General features: G+C 36.7%; 1 protein-coding gene across 3 annotated transcripts in view; it reads left to right on the top strand.

Annotated features, from left to right (window-relative positions):
• SLC16A7 (solute carrier family 16 member 7) overlaps positions 1-16415 on the top strand; it is a 277627-nt gene that overhangs the window by 34117 nt on the left and 227095 nt on the right. For 2 of the 3 annotated variants that reach the window (XM_074226249.1, XM_074226248.1), the window contains exon 2: positions 4-757. The gene's annotated coding sequence lies outside the window, so the exon portion shown is untranslated. The remainder of the gene's footprint in view (positions 1-3; positions 758-16415) is intronic. The other variant, XM_074226250.1, reaches the window with a different exon arrangement.

Raw genomic sequence — 16415 nt, 5'->3', positions numbered from 1 at the left:
CAGGTGTCTTCCATTATCCATGCCTAGAATTATTCGGTTGCGTGACTAAAGAACCGTCCAAAGAGCCACGGATTCTCTCTTTTGCCATTCCAGGTCCCAGGTGTCTCCTCTTCCTGTTCAGAAGGCGCATTTTACTGATCTTAAAGGCCTAATCTCATTCAGCTAGAAGTGAAGGGGCCCTCCGACACAACTGTTTCCCACGCTCTGGGCCAAGCAGGTCGGGCCCTGGCGCTGTTCTAATGATTTCTCTACCTGCCTGAGGATTTCCTCAGGACCGGCTCTCGGCTCACCGCAAAATTCTGGCAAAAGCGGGGAGCGAATGCCCTGAGTCCGCGGCAAGTCTGCAGGAGTGCTGAGATGGGCATGCTCAGTCAGGGCAGGTTTGGGGCGCTAGTGGGAAGCTTTTGGCCCGTGAAAGCCTTCTTCCTTCCTCTTTCTCTCGACCTCCCTTCCTCCTTTGCCCACACACACACACACACACACACACACACACACGCACGCACACACGCGCCAGGAGGCATACACAAGGGCATTCATCAGTCCTCCACATCCCCTCCCAGCCTTCGCCTCCGCCTCCTCCTCCTCCTCCTCCTCCCTCCTCCTCCTCTGGCTGCGGCTGGCGAGGACACGTCAAGGGAAATAAATAAATAAATAAATCCATTCACCCTGTGACAGCGAAAGAACCGGCTGCGGCGTGGGGGGGCACGCACCGAGTCGGGCGCCCACCCACTTCACCCCGCGCTACAGACCAGGTAAAGTAAGTACGGGGTGGAACAGGGAGGAGGAGGAGGAGGAAGGAGAGCGCCGGTGCTGGCAGATGCCCCTGAGGAGAAGGGCTCCGCGTGTGGGTACTAATAATGCCCATTGTGTGAACAATGTGACATACCAGCTACTGAAGTGCCGGGAGGGGAATCCATATATAGACAAAAAAAAAAGCTGAAGCTGCCCCCCACCCAGCTGTGTGTGTGTGTGGGGGGGAGGGCGCTCACGCACAGCCCCGGGGGCTCAGCCTCAGCTTTGTGAGTAGGTGGCAAGGGGAGGGGGCGGGGGTCCTGAGCAAGAAGTCCTGCCAGCGCCTTGGGTGTGCTCCTGCGGCCGCGTGCTTGCTGCCAGGACAGGGCCCCGGCGGGCATCTTGGGGGGGGGGGCGTTTTGCCCCGGGGATCCCCTGGCCGTTTCGCCCCGGGACTCGCGGCGTGGCATCCCGTGCCTGCATCTCACGAGCATCCTGCACCAGAAGCCGGGTCGGGGGCAGCGAGGGCGCCTACTCCCGAGGATGGCGCCGGTGCGGCCGAAAAGGGGAGGAGGGAGGGGGGGGTGGGAACCGGGCGGGAAGGCCGGGGCAGGATGAGCTCGTCTCTTTTCGGCCTCTTTGGGGGGGTGGGGAGGTGGCTGGAAGGTGCGTGCCCGGGGGGGCTGGAGGGCTCCCGAGGGACCCCGGGAGAAGAGGGAAAGACGAGGGGGATGGCTGGAGCCCGGCGGGCCGAGGCGGAGAAGGGCTGCGTGGCCCCGCCTGGGGCCAGCTGCGCGGGGCCGGCAGCCCCCAGGCCGGGCCAGGTGGCCGTGCCTCTCACGTGCGAGTGCCCTCATCGCAAGCCTCTTGCCTCCGCCCCTTTTTCCCCCAGCCCGTCTCGTCTTGGCTCTGCCACAGGGGCTGTTGGGTGCCCTGGCCCCGCCTGGCAGCCGCACAAGGACGAGTCATTTCGGCGGCCGCCTTTTTCCGTTAAGACTGGGACGGAGCTTTGTGATTCCGCTGGAGGGGGTGGCGGGGACACAAGAGAGGGCAAATGAGGAAAGGGTTCTGGAAGACCGTTCCCCTCCCGCCTTCCTACACACATCATCCGCCTGCCCTTGCTGGCTCCAGAGGCCGGGCTAAGCTGGGCCAAGGGCGGGAGTGAGCAACAAGCAATGAATTTAGCCGGAGTTTATTATCTCACGGACCCCTCCCTCGGGCTGGCCAATAGGAAGCGACCCACGGGAGTTAGAGGGGAAAGCGATGAGGAGGACTTGAGAGCAGCGATTAGGAAAGAGAGAGAGCGGGGACGGCACTGGATGCCCTTTTGCTGGCAGTTAGACTGGGGAAAACCTTGTGGTCCAAATTCCTAAGAGGCATACTCGTCTGGATTTGCTGTGTCATTGAGAGAGACCTCAAGCACTGGGGCAAAGAGTGGGCAGGAATGACAACACCAAGTCAAATTCATTCATTTAACCAATGCTAAATAGATAGAGTGGATAGAGCACCGGCCCTGGAGTCCGGAGTACCTGAGTTCAAATTTGTCCTCACACACTTAATAATGACCTACCTGTGTGACCTTGGGCAAGCCACTTAACCCCATTGCCCTGCAAAAATCCTTTAAAAAAAGGAATATTATCATTTAACCAATTAGTTCAGTCCTTTAAGGTACTACTATCCCCAGACCTATTAGCCCACAGAGGTGTTTGAAAATGGCTTCTAGAAAAGAGAATTCTGTAACCTCCCACTATATTCCAGTATAACTTAAGAGTAGTTTTTCACAAGGCAATGATCTCAAGTTATGCTTCTTCCTTCCAGATTGAGTCCAGTTTTAACCTCTATGGCTATAACATTTTCCCTACTTTCATTATGCCCAGTGAGATTTAGATGAGTTTGATATGATTTTACCAGATTCCCTTTTACACTGAAGCTGTAACTGAAATGTAGAAATCAAACATTATTTCCAGTACAATACCAAACAAAAATAGAAACAAAATACCTTGGGAGGAAAGGAGAGGCAAATATTAGATCCATTTTACAGGGGCAAGAGGAAAGGAGAGGCAAATATTAGATCCATTTCACAGGGGCAGGAGGAAAGGAGAGGCAAATATTAGATCCATTTTACAGAGGTATCAACAGAACATACTAATTAGGACTACATCAGTCATTGCTGGATAAAAGCAGTATTAGAATAAGGTTTCCTAATTGCTAATTCAATTTGATATCTGCTAATTGGCCCTGCCTTTCATGCTTTTGGACCTTTAGTCCATTTCCCCATCATCTCAGAGTGATACTTTTCCTTAAAGTCAAGACAAGAAGTAAGTAGTGGTAGTAATAACTTATATTTATATAGCACTATAAGAATTATTAAATGCTTTTTGGTTTTTGTTTTTGCAAGGCAATCGGGTTTAGGGACTTGTTCAAGGTCATACAGCTAAGCAAGTGTTAAGTGTCTGAGGCCAGATTTGAACTCAGGTACTCCTGATTCCAGGGGCTAGCTGCCCCATATTAAATGCCTTTTCTCAAAAAAGTTTTATGTTTCTGCCAAGTACACTGAATAAAAATAATTTCAATTTTAAAAAAAATTTAAAAATATAATTCCAATTTTACAGTTAAAGAACCTGAATCTTGGAGGGTTAAGTTATAGGTGATCCATAGTGACATAAAGAGTTATTAAACAATGAAACTTCCATGTGAAACAATACTTTCTGATGCCTAATTCAATACTTAAAAAACAAAACAAAACTTCATTGGATGCTGTAGTGGGCAAAGTTTATATAGAAATTAGTGCAGAGAAAGCCAGTTTAAGAGGGCTAGAACTTTACAAATACTAAGCCCAATTCTTTACCTTTGGGTGAAGCAATTTATAGAGGGAGATCCTTGGAAGTTAATAGATACTGTTGCTATTAAATTTTCTGTTTTTTGTATCTCAGAGGAATATGTACTGAGAAACCAGAAAAAAAAAAGGTACTTTCCAATCTTTTTGTATTGTCTTATCTTGTGATGTAAATTTCACATCCTGAGCTACTATGATCTCTAAAACTTGGTGAGGCTACTTTTTTTACCCTCTCACCTTCACTTTAAGTGTGTCAGCAACTCTGTATGACTGTCCTTCCTTTTCAAAGATGTGCTGAGTTGGAACCAGAGTCTCTTTGGAGAGCTCTGATTCAGGTCTGAAATAATGAAAGCTTGGCCTTGGGGCAGAGTTTGGAAGGCTCATCTGAAGGTCTTCTCCAACTTGGGCTTTGAAATAAACATTGTTTGGCAAAGAGGCGAGAACTGTGCTTCATGTGTCCTGGTTATGTAAATAAATTCCTAGTTATGTACAAGGTAAGTTTGAAAAAAAAGAATAACTATTTGGTGAATGATGTTTGTCCTTTGTTCTCAAAGAAGACCATGAGATCAGGGAGGTGGTGCCATGACAAGCACATGAACTGACTTTGAGTGATGAGTAATTGTGCTAAGTCGACAGGCACACTTTCTCCTCCAGAGTCATCTGGATTCCTGTGATCAGATATTAATCAGGATGAGTGGAGATGGCCCTGGATGTGAGGCAGTCAGTGTTAAGTGTCTTGCCCAGGGTCACACAGCCAGGAAGTGTCAGGTATCTGAGGACATATTTGAATTCCAGTCTTCCTGAGTACAAGTGCTCCATCCACTGTGCCACCCAGCTTCTCATTTGGTAATTGACCTAACATTTGACAGAAAACAGGTTTTTTTTGAAATCATTGTTTTCTCATTAGCCATCACAGGTTGTTGTGTTGTGCAGAAAGCCATTCAAAGAGTAATCTTGCACTTATGTGGTCATCTAGGAGAGTACCTGCATACCACCTTCTTAAATACTGAATACTGGATTGGACTGGATCAACCAGCACATGTGCCATGTGTGTTTGTGCATATGTATGTGTGTGTGTGTGTGTGTGTGTGTGTGTGTGTCTATGCTGGCAAGAACTTATAGTCTTAAACCTCAATCTAGTAACTCAACTTTCCTTATGCATAGGAATCTATACAATGTCCTTGAACAACCAGCAAGTTTCTGTTTTAAATAAATGGTCACAGTTCTAATCAATCATAATTTAAAAAAATGAATAGTCTAATAAATACTGTCATTCAAACTACCTATTTTCATTTGCCATAAGGACTTCAAGGATCTGTAATTTCTTTGGTGCTAGCAATATACCAGTTAATGTCAGTTGAAAACCCCCACAGTCTAGCAGATGGTCTTCAAGTGTTGCTGTGTATAGTAGCTTCAAGAGTGTAACCTAACCATCCTTTACCCTGAAGCCAATTGTTTAATTAAGGCAGTGAGATGTCCCCATAGAGAGAGAGTATTGGGTCTGGAGTCAAGGAGTCTCTTCTTCCTGAAATCACTTAATCCTGTTTATCTCAATTTCCTCATCTGTAAAATGAGCTGAAAAAGGAAATGACAAATCACTCCAGAATCTTGACCAAGAAAATACCATGTTGGGTCAGAGTTGGACATGACTGAAAAGAGAATGAACAACTAAGGAACCTCCCCAAGTTTAGTTAGATTGATCTATGAATAATTGATATACTAGCCCCATCACCTTTCTGTGTCCTAAGACCTAATAGAGCTTGTCCTTTTTTATCGTGACCTTCAACAGTAGTAGCAGTAGCAGCAAGTATTTGCATAATGCTTTAAAGGTTAACTAAGTACTTTACAGACATTCACCCTGTAGGTTGCTACAATTATTATCCCAATTTTATAAGTTAGGAAATTCAGACCCACAAAATTTAAGTGAATTCCACAAGCTTACACAACTTGTGTCTGACATCAGATTTGAACTCAATGACTTCAGGCCAAGAACTCTGCCCATTATACCACCCAGCAACCTTTCAAGTTAAGTTACCTCTGGAATATAACGAAGTACTTCGTTGGAAGAAATGAAGAAATAAAAATTATTTGAAAAACAAATTATGAAATATTAAGTGAAAAGGAAATTAGTCAATACAGGTTAACTAGATAGTGATGAAACATGAGGTTTTATATGGGTGTATTTGGAAAGGGTGAGGGATTAAGTATCCATATTATTGGAAAGGATCAGCCATATAAACATTTTTGAAAATAACTTGTCTGACTTTACTCCAGAAATACTTTTGCAAATGTTTCCATTGGGCAATCACTGAAATCCCAAAAAAGTACCTGGAAGCCTTGCAGGATATGTGAGTGGCAGCTATGGGCAGCTGGTCTGAGGAAATTTTGGCCCAAACTTTTGAGCAATAAGTTCAACCAGCCCCCAAACAAAATGTGTATGTGTTGAAATGATCTAAACTCAAAATTCCCATTTAGGAAATACCAGTTTTTGCTTTTTATTTTTCCTTAAGACCTTTTCCATGGAAAATAAAGGTCAGAGGCTGAATGTGCACAAAAATAAATCATTTGGTTTTTTTAAATGTATATTTGAAAAACAGTGATGGATTACAATAGTTATTTGCTTTTAGAGGTTTTTGTAGTTTAACAGCACAATGGAATGAAATTTTCAAAACAAATTTCTACTCTGGGTACAGATATATCTTATATCATGTGATATGTTGCTATTAATATGTTACTGTATTCTAGCAATGTAGAATTATGAATAGAAACCCTAATATAGAGGCAGAAAGGCCTAGTTTCATGTCAATTCTGTAATTTGCTAGTTTTGTGACCACATGTAAATTACTAAACTTTTTGAGCTTCATGGAACTCCTTGTTAGTTAATGATTGATCTGAATTGGTGGAGGGAGATTCTATATCTTTGATGTACTTAAAGTATGGAAGAAGAAGTTAGACAAAGGGTAACTCTGTGGTGCTGTGTGGAGAGTGTTGCTTGGCTTTGGGGTCAGGAAGACCTGTGTTCAAATTTGACACTGTGTGACCATGAACTAATAACAGTTTCAATCACCTGACCTCCCTAAAAAAGGACTAGACAAGAAATGTACTTTTTGTCTAAGTTTTCCAAAACACAAACTCTGTGAAAACAGGACATTTTCCTTTAAATTGTGAGCTCCTAGAAGCCAAAGACTATACTTTTTCTTACCTGTATCCTCAGGGCTAGCAAAATGATGGAATATAGTGAGGGTTTATCATATGATAAATGCTATAATATAATAAATGTTTGTCAAATTGATGTGAACATTTTCACAAAGTGATTTTCAAACATTTTAGGGTACTGGAATCCTTTTTAGGAGAGACAGTATTATCAATGCCTATAGATGTTCTGGGTTTTTATGAAATAATGATGCAATATAAAATTGTGCAATAAAACAATATAAAAAGGGTCAAGGTTAAACTAACTGTATTTAAGTATAGATCACTTCCAAAGAAGCAACATTGGCTATGAAAAGGTGAAAAATGACCATTTTCTTTTAATATAATGAGAACTTTAGTTGAGAGATACCATATTATAGTAGAAAGTTTTCTAGATTTGTTATATAATACCTGAAGGAACATACTAGCTTGAAGACTTTATAGCTACATGACCTTGGGCCAATTACTTATCCAATCTAAGCTCTACTTTTCTCATCTATTGACTGTGGATAATGATACTTACCTGGTCTACTTGACATGTTTTAGCAAATTACAGGTATAGGTAACTAATAAATATTAATGGCCTTGAAATCATTGTTGATTTAAAGAAAAAGAAACCTTTACAACTTTTCTTCTGGTCTTTTGTTCCTTAATTATGAAATAGCACAAAACTCAGATTTAATATTTCAATCATGTCATGATGAATGCTAACTTAATTTGAAGTAGATAATAAAATCATCCTTAATTTTTAGGCAGATTTTCTAGTATTTTGGCTGCTAAAGAATTGCATATATATTTTCAAATATATATTATTTAATAAAATATAGAACAGCATTTCTGTGTCAGGGGCCTTCTCCTGGTCTATAAGAGATTTTGAAACAAAAAAGGATCTGAGCTACAAAAAAGGCCAAGCACAGGAAGAATTATCTGAGTTTGCAGAAAATAAAGACTCTTTTGGAAGGGAGAGTAGTGGTATAGACCCACACCTTAGATAACCAAAAATCTGGAGATAAGAATTATTGTCTGTGAACTTGTGAGGATCTGAGAGTGGCTTAGGAAGCTTGACACACAAATCAAAAAAAGAATATCTATGAAAGAATATTGAAAAGTATTTTCTTTTACTGTTTTGAAGGAAGGAGATTTTTCGGGCTTTCCTAGAGAAAGGAAAAATAGCATCTAGGGACTGAAATGCTCAGGAGTTATTGGATACACTGCCAAATATTTGCAAAACATTGAAACCTTTAGCAAAGTTGTATTTCTGGAAAAACTCATACAACAGTGTCATCAGGGTCACTTTGAACTACATATCTAGATGATGCAGTGGATAGAACACTGGGGCTTTAATCAGGGAGATGATTCTAAATTAGTTTTAGACACTTACTAGCTGTGTGACCTTGGGCAAGTCATGTAACCTTCATTTGCCTCAGTTTCCATCTGTCAAATGAGAATAATAATAATAATAATAATAATAACAATCCCTACTTCGTAGGTTTATTGGTAAATCAAATAAGCTAACAATTGTAAAATGCTTAGCACAGTGCCTGGAACCATGGCATGTATCATATAACCTTACCTATTATTATTAGATGTGGATCTCTCAGGGAACTCATTTGTATGAGCATTAGATGACCATTTTTATGAGCAGGTTTATAAGTCTAACTCTGGGATTTTTGATGGTATTATACTAATCTCCATTCCTCTCCCATCCCTTTCCTTCTTTCTCCATCTCTTTTCTCCATCCACCTTCCTTATGTTCGAAATTCTTTCCATTTTATTCCCTTCCATTCCCTTCCAAGTGCCTTTCTTTTTCTTCCTCTTTCATCTATTTTACTTATTTATGTGTCCTAACCTGTCACATTTGATTTTATATTTGATTTTGGTGAAATCATTTTACATCTTCAAACACCAATTTCATTTTCTATCAATGAGTGAGTTGTACTAAGTTTTCTTGTTGGCTCTAAAGCCATATATGATCCTCTTTTTGACTCCTCACTCCTATCTATGTCAGAAGTTTGTCTTTAAAGGATTTTCCTGGAGTTGGTTCATTTTTACATTTTCAGTTATGAAACGTTACTTTCACTGGGTTATAATACACTCTGGTATATTAAGTGCTCATGTTAAGTTTACTATTGATTGAATATGAGAATAAAGACCTCACGGTTAAGAACAAAATTCTGTGGCACAGATGAGATAAAACTCTTTGATTAAAAAAAAATTGTTGTATAGACATAGAGAATTAAATGCCTACTTAGTTTTAAAAAATTAATAATGTATGGCTGGAAATATTATCTTTAACAAGAGAATTTATGACATTGGAAATTTTTAGTTCACATTGGGTTTTAATATCAATTGTGGACAGACACATTAAGTAGCAACTGTAGACAGACTCATGATAATCACTTTCCTTATATTTAACTTGTAAAAGGTGATACAAACCATCCTCAAACATAATTCAATTTAAATAAAATAATATTTTTAAATCTCTGTTGTGAATATTACACTAGATGCTCTGGATGAAAAACAAGCAAACAAATAAATAGAAGGCATGAGCCTTGCTTATGTAGACCTGTCAGCCTCTGAGAGACGGATGTTTCTATCTATATAATTATCTGATATGTAGATATTTATCTATAAGATAACAAGATAGAGACAATGCCTACTAAATAACAGTAAAAGTGCAAAATATATTAAAATAACAAAAAAATATTTAGTGATTTCATTCAGTGAATGCATATCCTGAATGACATCCTCTATTTTTTTTTAGGTAAAACCTTTCCTATTAGTCATTTTATACAAGAAGACTTTAATAAAATAAAAACATAAAAAAAAACATGGTTCAGCCTGTATTCAATTGATATTACTTCTTTTTCTGGAGGCGGATAGAGTGCTTCATCATTGACTTGGATTATTGTATTGACTGAGAATAGCTAAATCATTCATATCTTTGCATTGAATCGTGCTATTACCTTGTAGAACATTTTCCTAGTTCTGTTCACTTCACTGTGTATCAGTTCTTCTAAGTATTTCTAGGTTTTTCTGAAATTATGCTGCTTATTTTTTTCTTATGGAACATACATTACAATCAGATACCATAGATTGTTTAGTCATTCCCCAATTGATGGGCATTCCTTTGATTTCCAATTCTTAGCCAGCACAAAAAAAGCTGCTGTAAATATTTTTATACAAAAGATTTTTTTTCCCTTTTTTTTGGATGCCTTTGGGATATAGGCCTGGAAGTAGTATTGCTGGATGAAAGGGTATGCATAGTTTCATAACCCTTTGGGCATAGTTTTAAATTGCTCTCCAGAATGGTTGGATCAGTTTACAGTTCCATCAATAGTGCATTAGTGTTCCAGTTTTCCCATATCCCCTTCAATATCCTATTTTTCCTTCATTGACATATTAACCAGTCTATTAGATGTTAAGTGGTACATTAGAATGATTTTAATTCATATTTCTCTGATCAAGTGATTTGGAGTATTGTTTTACCTATTTGGCTATAAATAGCTTTGATTTCTTTGAATATTTCCTGTCCATATCCTTTGACTATCAATTGGAGAATTTCTTTTATTTTTTAAATAAATTTAACTCAGTTCTCAAAATATTTGAGAAATAAATATTCTTTACTGTTTTTACTTGTTGATGTGGTCAAAATTTCTTTTTCTTGCTAGTTATCTTTTAGGAAACTAAACTATCCATGTATAATAAATACATACTTTTACACAATCAGTTGTTGAACCCATCCTTAAAAGTTTTATACTTTAATAACACATTTTGAAATTTTCTCTTCTTTCTTGTTTCCCCTCTGGCTTTCATAGTTTTTTCTTTTTTTTTTCCTTTTCTTTCCCATCTTAGTCATTTTTCTTGTTTTCATGAATATCATCTCTTTCCTCTCCACTTTTCTACAAATATGTTGTTTATTTCTCTTCAAACTCTTTCTAATTCTTGTTGAAGGCCCATTCACACTATACTTTTAGTGTAGTAGGGATCCTCACAATTGAATATATATTCCCAAGATCAATGTTGCCTATAAAGAGAAGGAAGCAGTAAAACTGTACTTACTTTAAAATTTTTACTGTTATAAAAGGAAGTGAATACAATTGAACACCTTCCATGTTTCTGAAGGACATGTCAAAAGAATAGATATGCAAGGGGGAAGAATTCATATGAGAGTCAAAAGAATTCAAGAAAATTTAACTCCCTCATGGACCACATTAAAATCTCAATGTACATTTGCTCACATACACCTAAGGCAATTCCATTCATTAGACTCTTTAATGGTCCACTAAAGAAAGTTGTCAGGCATTAGTTTTAAGCCTGGTTACTAATCATTTTTTTTTCAGTTATCACCATTTGTCTAATTTATGGTTATAATGTTTTACAAATATTTTCTTTTTCTGAACAAAATACACATTAAAAGACATTGAAATCAAAATTTATAAATAGATTTATTTCTGTACATTCATTTTCAAATGCCCTGAAAAAGGAAAAGTGAGTTTCTTACTTGTTCAAGACAATCAAAAAACTAAATCTTTTAAGCAACATTTTAACTTATAATTAGAAAAGTTTATCTTAGTAAATCATATATAGTTATATACATGGAAATATGGGTATATATATATATATATATATATATATATATATATATATATATATATACACACACATAAAACAAAGCAATCCCCTGTGTTTATCTCATAACATTTCCTTAGGAAGAAGCATTTTTGACCTGCTATAATGGTCTGTGATATTTGCTCCCAAGAAGGCTGAGGCTAGGGGATTGTTTGATTTCAGGAATTCTGAACTTTATTAGGGCTAAAGCTGATCAGGTCTCTACACTAATTCTGACACCAATATGGTGAGTGTCTGGGACTGGAGGACCACCAGCATGCCTAAGGAGGAAAAAACTTGTCCAGGCTGGAAAAAATGAAACTGGTTACAGCTTTTATATGCTTAGCATTGGGAGCACTTTAAACTTGGACAAGAAAAGGAAAGCATGTCTCATACAAAATAAAACAAAAATAACATTCTTTCCAACTTGCTAATCTAGCAGCTAATTTAAGTTCCCTATTTTGCTCTCTTCATCAATTAAAGTAGCCATGTCTCTAAAGGCAACAATACTTACGATCTACATAGAAATACTTCAGGGTAGCTTGATTATGCTGTGCAAAAGCTACTAGAATGCCAGATGTTTTCCCCTTTATAGAATGATTTGAAGCAGGATGATCCTTTATAGAATTTTAGAATTGAAAGGTATCTTAGAGGTCACTTAATCAAATGCTCTAATTGTACAGAGAGCCTTCATCCAAAAGAGGTGAAATGACTTTTTGAAACAACTGATTTAAAAAAAATGCTATTTTTATCACTTATTAAAAGTCATTTTGTAAACTCCACAGTGCTGCACTCCTGATCAATCTCCTCCTTTCCAGACCACTACTTTTTCATATATACATAAAATTGTTTCTTTTCCTTCTTCAGGCTCTTCATTTAGGTATTCTCTTAGGTTTTCTTCTCTCTCTCTCTCTCTCTCTCTCTCTCTCTCTCTCTTCCTCTTCATTTACATATAAATTTAAATATAAATGAAGAGATAGATAGATAGATATACATACTCTATCCATTAGCAATTTCATTCATTTCCAAAATGTAAATTATCACCTCCATGGAGATATCCCCAATATTTTATTACCATATTTATCCTTTCTTTCTAGTTATGGCTATCCATTTCTACCTGTTTTTATAAAGCTCCACATAAACATCTAGTTGGAATCTCTAATTCAGCATGTCCAAAATTAAACTCATCACTTTTTTGGTTAATGGCATGGTTCCTCTAACGCTGTTCTTCCACTTATTTTTCAATGAATGCATTAAGAATAACATATATAAGTATTTATCATAGTCAAAGCACTGTGTCAAACACTGGAGATAAAAACTAGAAAATAGTAAAGAATAGCCATTTTCAGGGATTTCACCTTCCAGTTGGGAGAGACAACACACACATATAGGAGTTTTGGAGATTGAAAGAACTGATGTTACTAGGACTCCTGAATTCAAGGTTCTGGGCTGTCTTTATCAAAATCTTAGAGGAAATTGAAGTGGTGGTAATGGTTTAACTTGACTGGCACATAATCCTTTCTTTCTCCCTTGGAGTGTTTTATTGCTTCAACTTGTTTGACTTGCCTGCTTTATTATTAATATCCTGTTTCTTTCATCTATTTTTTTCTATTTCCACTACTACCATAGCATATTGTTGGCATAGTCCTCGTATAACTTCTCAGCTCAAAAAGAAAATTCCAAAAAAAAAGACAAAACAATCAATCAAGTTAAAAAAAAACCTTTTCAATAGTTCCCTATTATTGGTCATATAGAATCTGTTTAACTTACTTTCAAAACCTATTTTTAGTTTCATACTATCTTTCCAGTCTTATGTCATACTGCTTCCCCTCATATAACTTTTCACAGAAGGCAAAATAATGCCACTTTTCCTCAAAAATCATTCCCTTCATATACCTTTCTTTGTTTTCCCTTATACTGTTCCCTTCTTTCAACGTTTTGCTTGCCCACATCTGCCTGATAAAATTATGACTATCACTTAAGGCCCAATTCAAAAATATGGTACCCAGCACATAGTGTCAGCTTAACATTTTTATCTATCTCCCTAATCAAATCTAAATACCTATAATCTATCCATTCATCTATTTCAAAAACGACTAATTCTGTGAAATATTCCTTGATTCTCATTGCAAGAAATACTTTCTCTCTCCTCTAAATTCTCATACCACTTAATGCCTCTTCTCTGTCCATACCAAATATCTATTTGATTAGGTAAATATGCTGCATATGTACGAGAACATAAAACATGTATTCATATGTGCATATGACTAGATACATACAAATAAAGTATATATGTGTGTATATTTGTCTATTTATATTCATAAATATAGATATAAAATTTCAGTACTACATTCTACACATTTTGAATGCAAGGGCTTGTGATTTGTTCTATATCTTCTTCAGTCTATGGAATATTGCTTTGAATATATAGACAATGTAGAGTAGAAGAAAGAGTCCTGAACTTGGAATAGGTTCACATCTTATTTATTTCCATTTTAATTGTATTGGCCCTGAGTAAGTCACTTCATGTTTCATTCTCTCAATTTCATCATATGTAAATTGGGAATGATAAAAATTGTGTTATCTTCCTTAAGTGTTGTTCTAAAGAAAATGCTGTATAAACCCTAGTACACCAAAGGAATTTAAGCTTTTGCCTTAGTAAGTGCCTAATAAATATTTGTTGGATTGAATCACATTAAAATGTGCTAGTTAAGAACAGATTAATACATTTGGTAGGAACTAAGGAGAAGCTTGGTACTTTAAAAAATCAACAATAAATAGCAAAAATGATGAAATGCCAATGGATTTTATTTTATTTTATTCTATTCTTAACACTTCATTGTGTATAATCCTCCTCTAGATGAGATTAATTCTTTTATCAGATTGATGCTGATAGTTTAAAATAACATTTGAACCAGGATTAGGTTTAAATTAATATAGATTTGTGTATTGTTTGCCTTATTTAAGAAATTGATTCAGGTGCATTAAAAGAGATCATCTGATTCAACTAAAATTGAGAAGAAAGAAGCCTAGTTATATTACAGAGACAAGGTACTGCAGCAGAAACATCTGCTATTGAAAACAGAAAACCTATTTTTAAATTCTGACTCTTCTCTTATTAGTTATAGAGTCTTGAGTCAGGCTGAATTTCCTAATATGTAAAATGGGGTAATTGATAATATTAGATGCTTCTTATTTCATAGATTTGATTTTGGTGTAAAGGGTAATACAAATAAGTAAGCTTTCAAGTGTATTATAACTTGTTATTTTTTAAAAAGTATCAGTTGTAATTTTACCTACGCACTGGCAACTCATCTTTCTCTAGAACACTTATTTCTCTTTACTTTTACTTTATTTCTGTTTGTTTTCTTTGAGTGAATATTTTATTTTCACCCACAAGACTGTAAACTTAAGACATGAATTCAGATTTTTTGTTTTTCTAACTTCCTCAGTTCTGCTCCCCCACCCCACTTAAATAGAATTCACTTGTATGTAATGGCATCACTTCCCTGATAGCATGTTCTTCTTTGAGGATGAAGGTCAAACAAAAAATCTTTCTCAGCACCATGCATAATGGACAGCATATTCCCACACATATAAAAGCATATGTGGCAACCTTTCAACTTCTTTAGGACCATGTGATCTTTGCAACCATTAAACAGATTTTTTTAAAAAAAATTCTAGACAGAATTCTATTTGCTAATTATCTGTTTTATTTCTTCAATTGTCACCTATTTGTACTTCAGTGATTGGACTTCCAAATAGTCCAGTATGTCTTTCCAGATTTGCCAGACAGGAAAGCTTCCTCAATCTTGGAGCTATAGCTCATATCTCACTGTTAGAATTCTAGATTTACTGATTTATCTGGAACAAATTTCAATTCAAATTTAAATTTCCTACTTTAATTTTATTTTAAAAAATATTTATATCTTATTTTCAAACTTTTAGTCCCAAAGATTTCTTTCTATTTTTCCTCCCCAATTTATGCAAAAATTTATGCATAAATGCATAAATATACACACATATTTCTATAAACATACATCTACACACATATATAAATGTATGAACATTCAGCAACCTAAGTAACAACTAACATTTTTAAGCATCTTCCTTTAAGTATTTTTATAAAGAAAGCACTTTATAAACCATAGTACACTAAAGCAAGCTCTTGCCATAGTAAGTGCCTAATAAATATTTGTCTTTTGCTTATATTTTGATGTTCTTTTGGAAAGACACTGTAAGGAATGTTCAGCAGTATGCATATTTGGAGAAAATAGTTCAGATGGACAATGAATTTAGCTCAGAATAGGAAGTAATAGGAAGTTGCCTGAATTGCCATTGGAAAATTGCAAATTTCTTTTACTGACCCCAAGCTTCATCTTTTCATACAAATATTTTATTGGTTTTGCCATATGGCAGTGAAACATAAAACACCATTACCTCAAAAGAACTAAAGATGAGTATCACCTAAAGGTAAGTGGAGAGGTAAAAGGAAATATGAGCATGTGGCAACACATAAACATTGAAGAGTGCCAGGTCCTCAGGGGTGCATGGTGTCATCAAGGCACTGCATGATTAAGATGAACTTGTCACATGGAAGTACCTAAAGAATTTGAATGTTCCACTGATATTTTAGTAATTTTAGGATAATTATATCTATGGACTTCTCTCATATTACTTTGAGATGACTATGAGCAAGAGTTGTACCAGATGGGTCGGCACAGATTCAAAATCAATAATATCAAAGATACAATTGAATACCAAGAGAGTAGAGTGATCACTGGTTTAAATAATAATTTTTTTAAAGATAGTCCTGACTTGGTCAACTTATGAGAGATTATTTTGTTTGTAAGAGAAAGAAAGAACATACAAAAAACATTAAAATGATTTTAAAATCAACAAAAACTCTTATGATGCATAGATGTTGTTTTGTAATATTTTACTTATTATATTTCAAATATCTCAATTAAAGTCCTCTTCAGATGCCTTAAAATAGCATGAAGGTAACCTTAGTTTCCCAAATGTATGTGCATCTATGTACACA

Source organism: Macrotis lagotis, chromosome 2 (assembly GCF_037893015.1).
Source record: "Macrotis lagotis isolate mMagLag1 chromosome 2, bilby.v1.9.chrom.fasta, whole genome shotgun sequence".
Lineage (NCBI taxonomy): Eukaryota > Metazoa > Chordata > Mammalia > Peramelemorphia > Peramelidae > Macrotis > Macrotis lagotis.
Note: the sequence above shows the minus strand (reverse complement) of the source record. Positions and strands in the feature narration are given on the sequence as shown.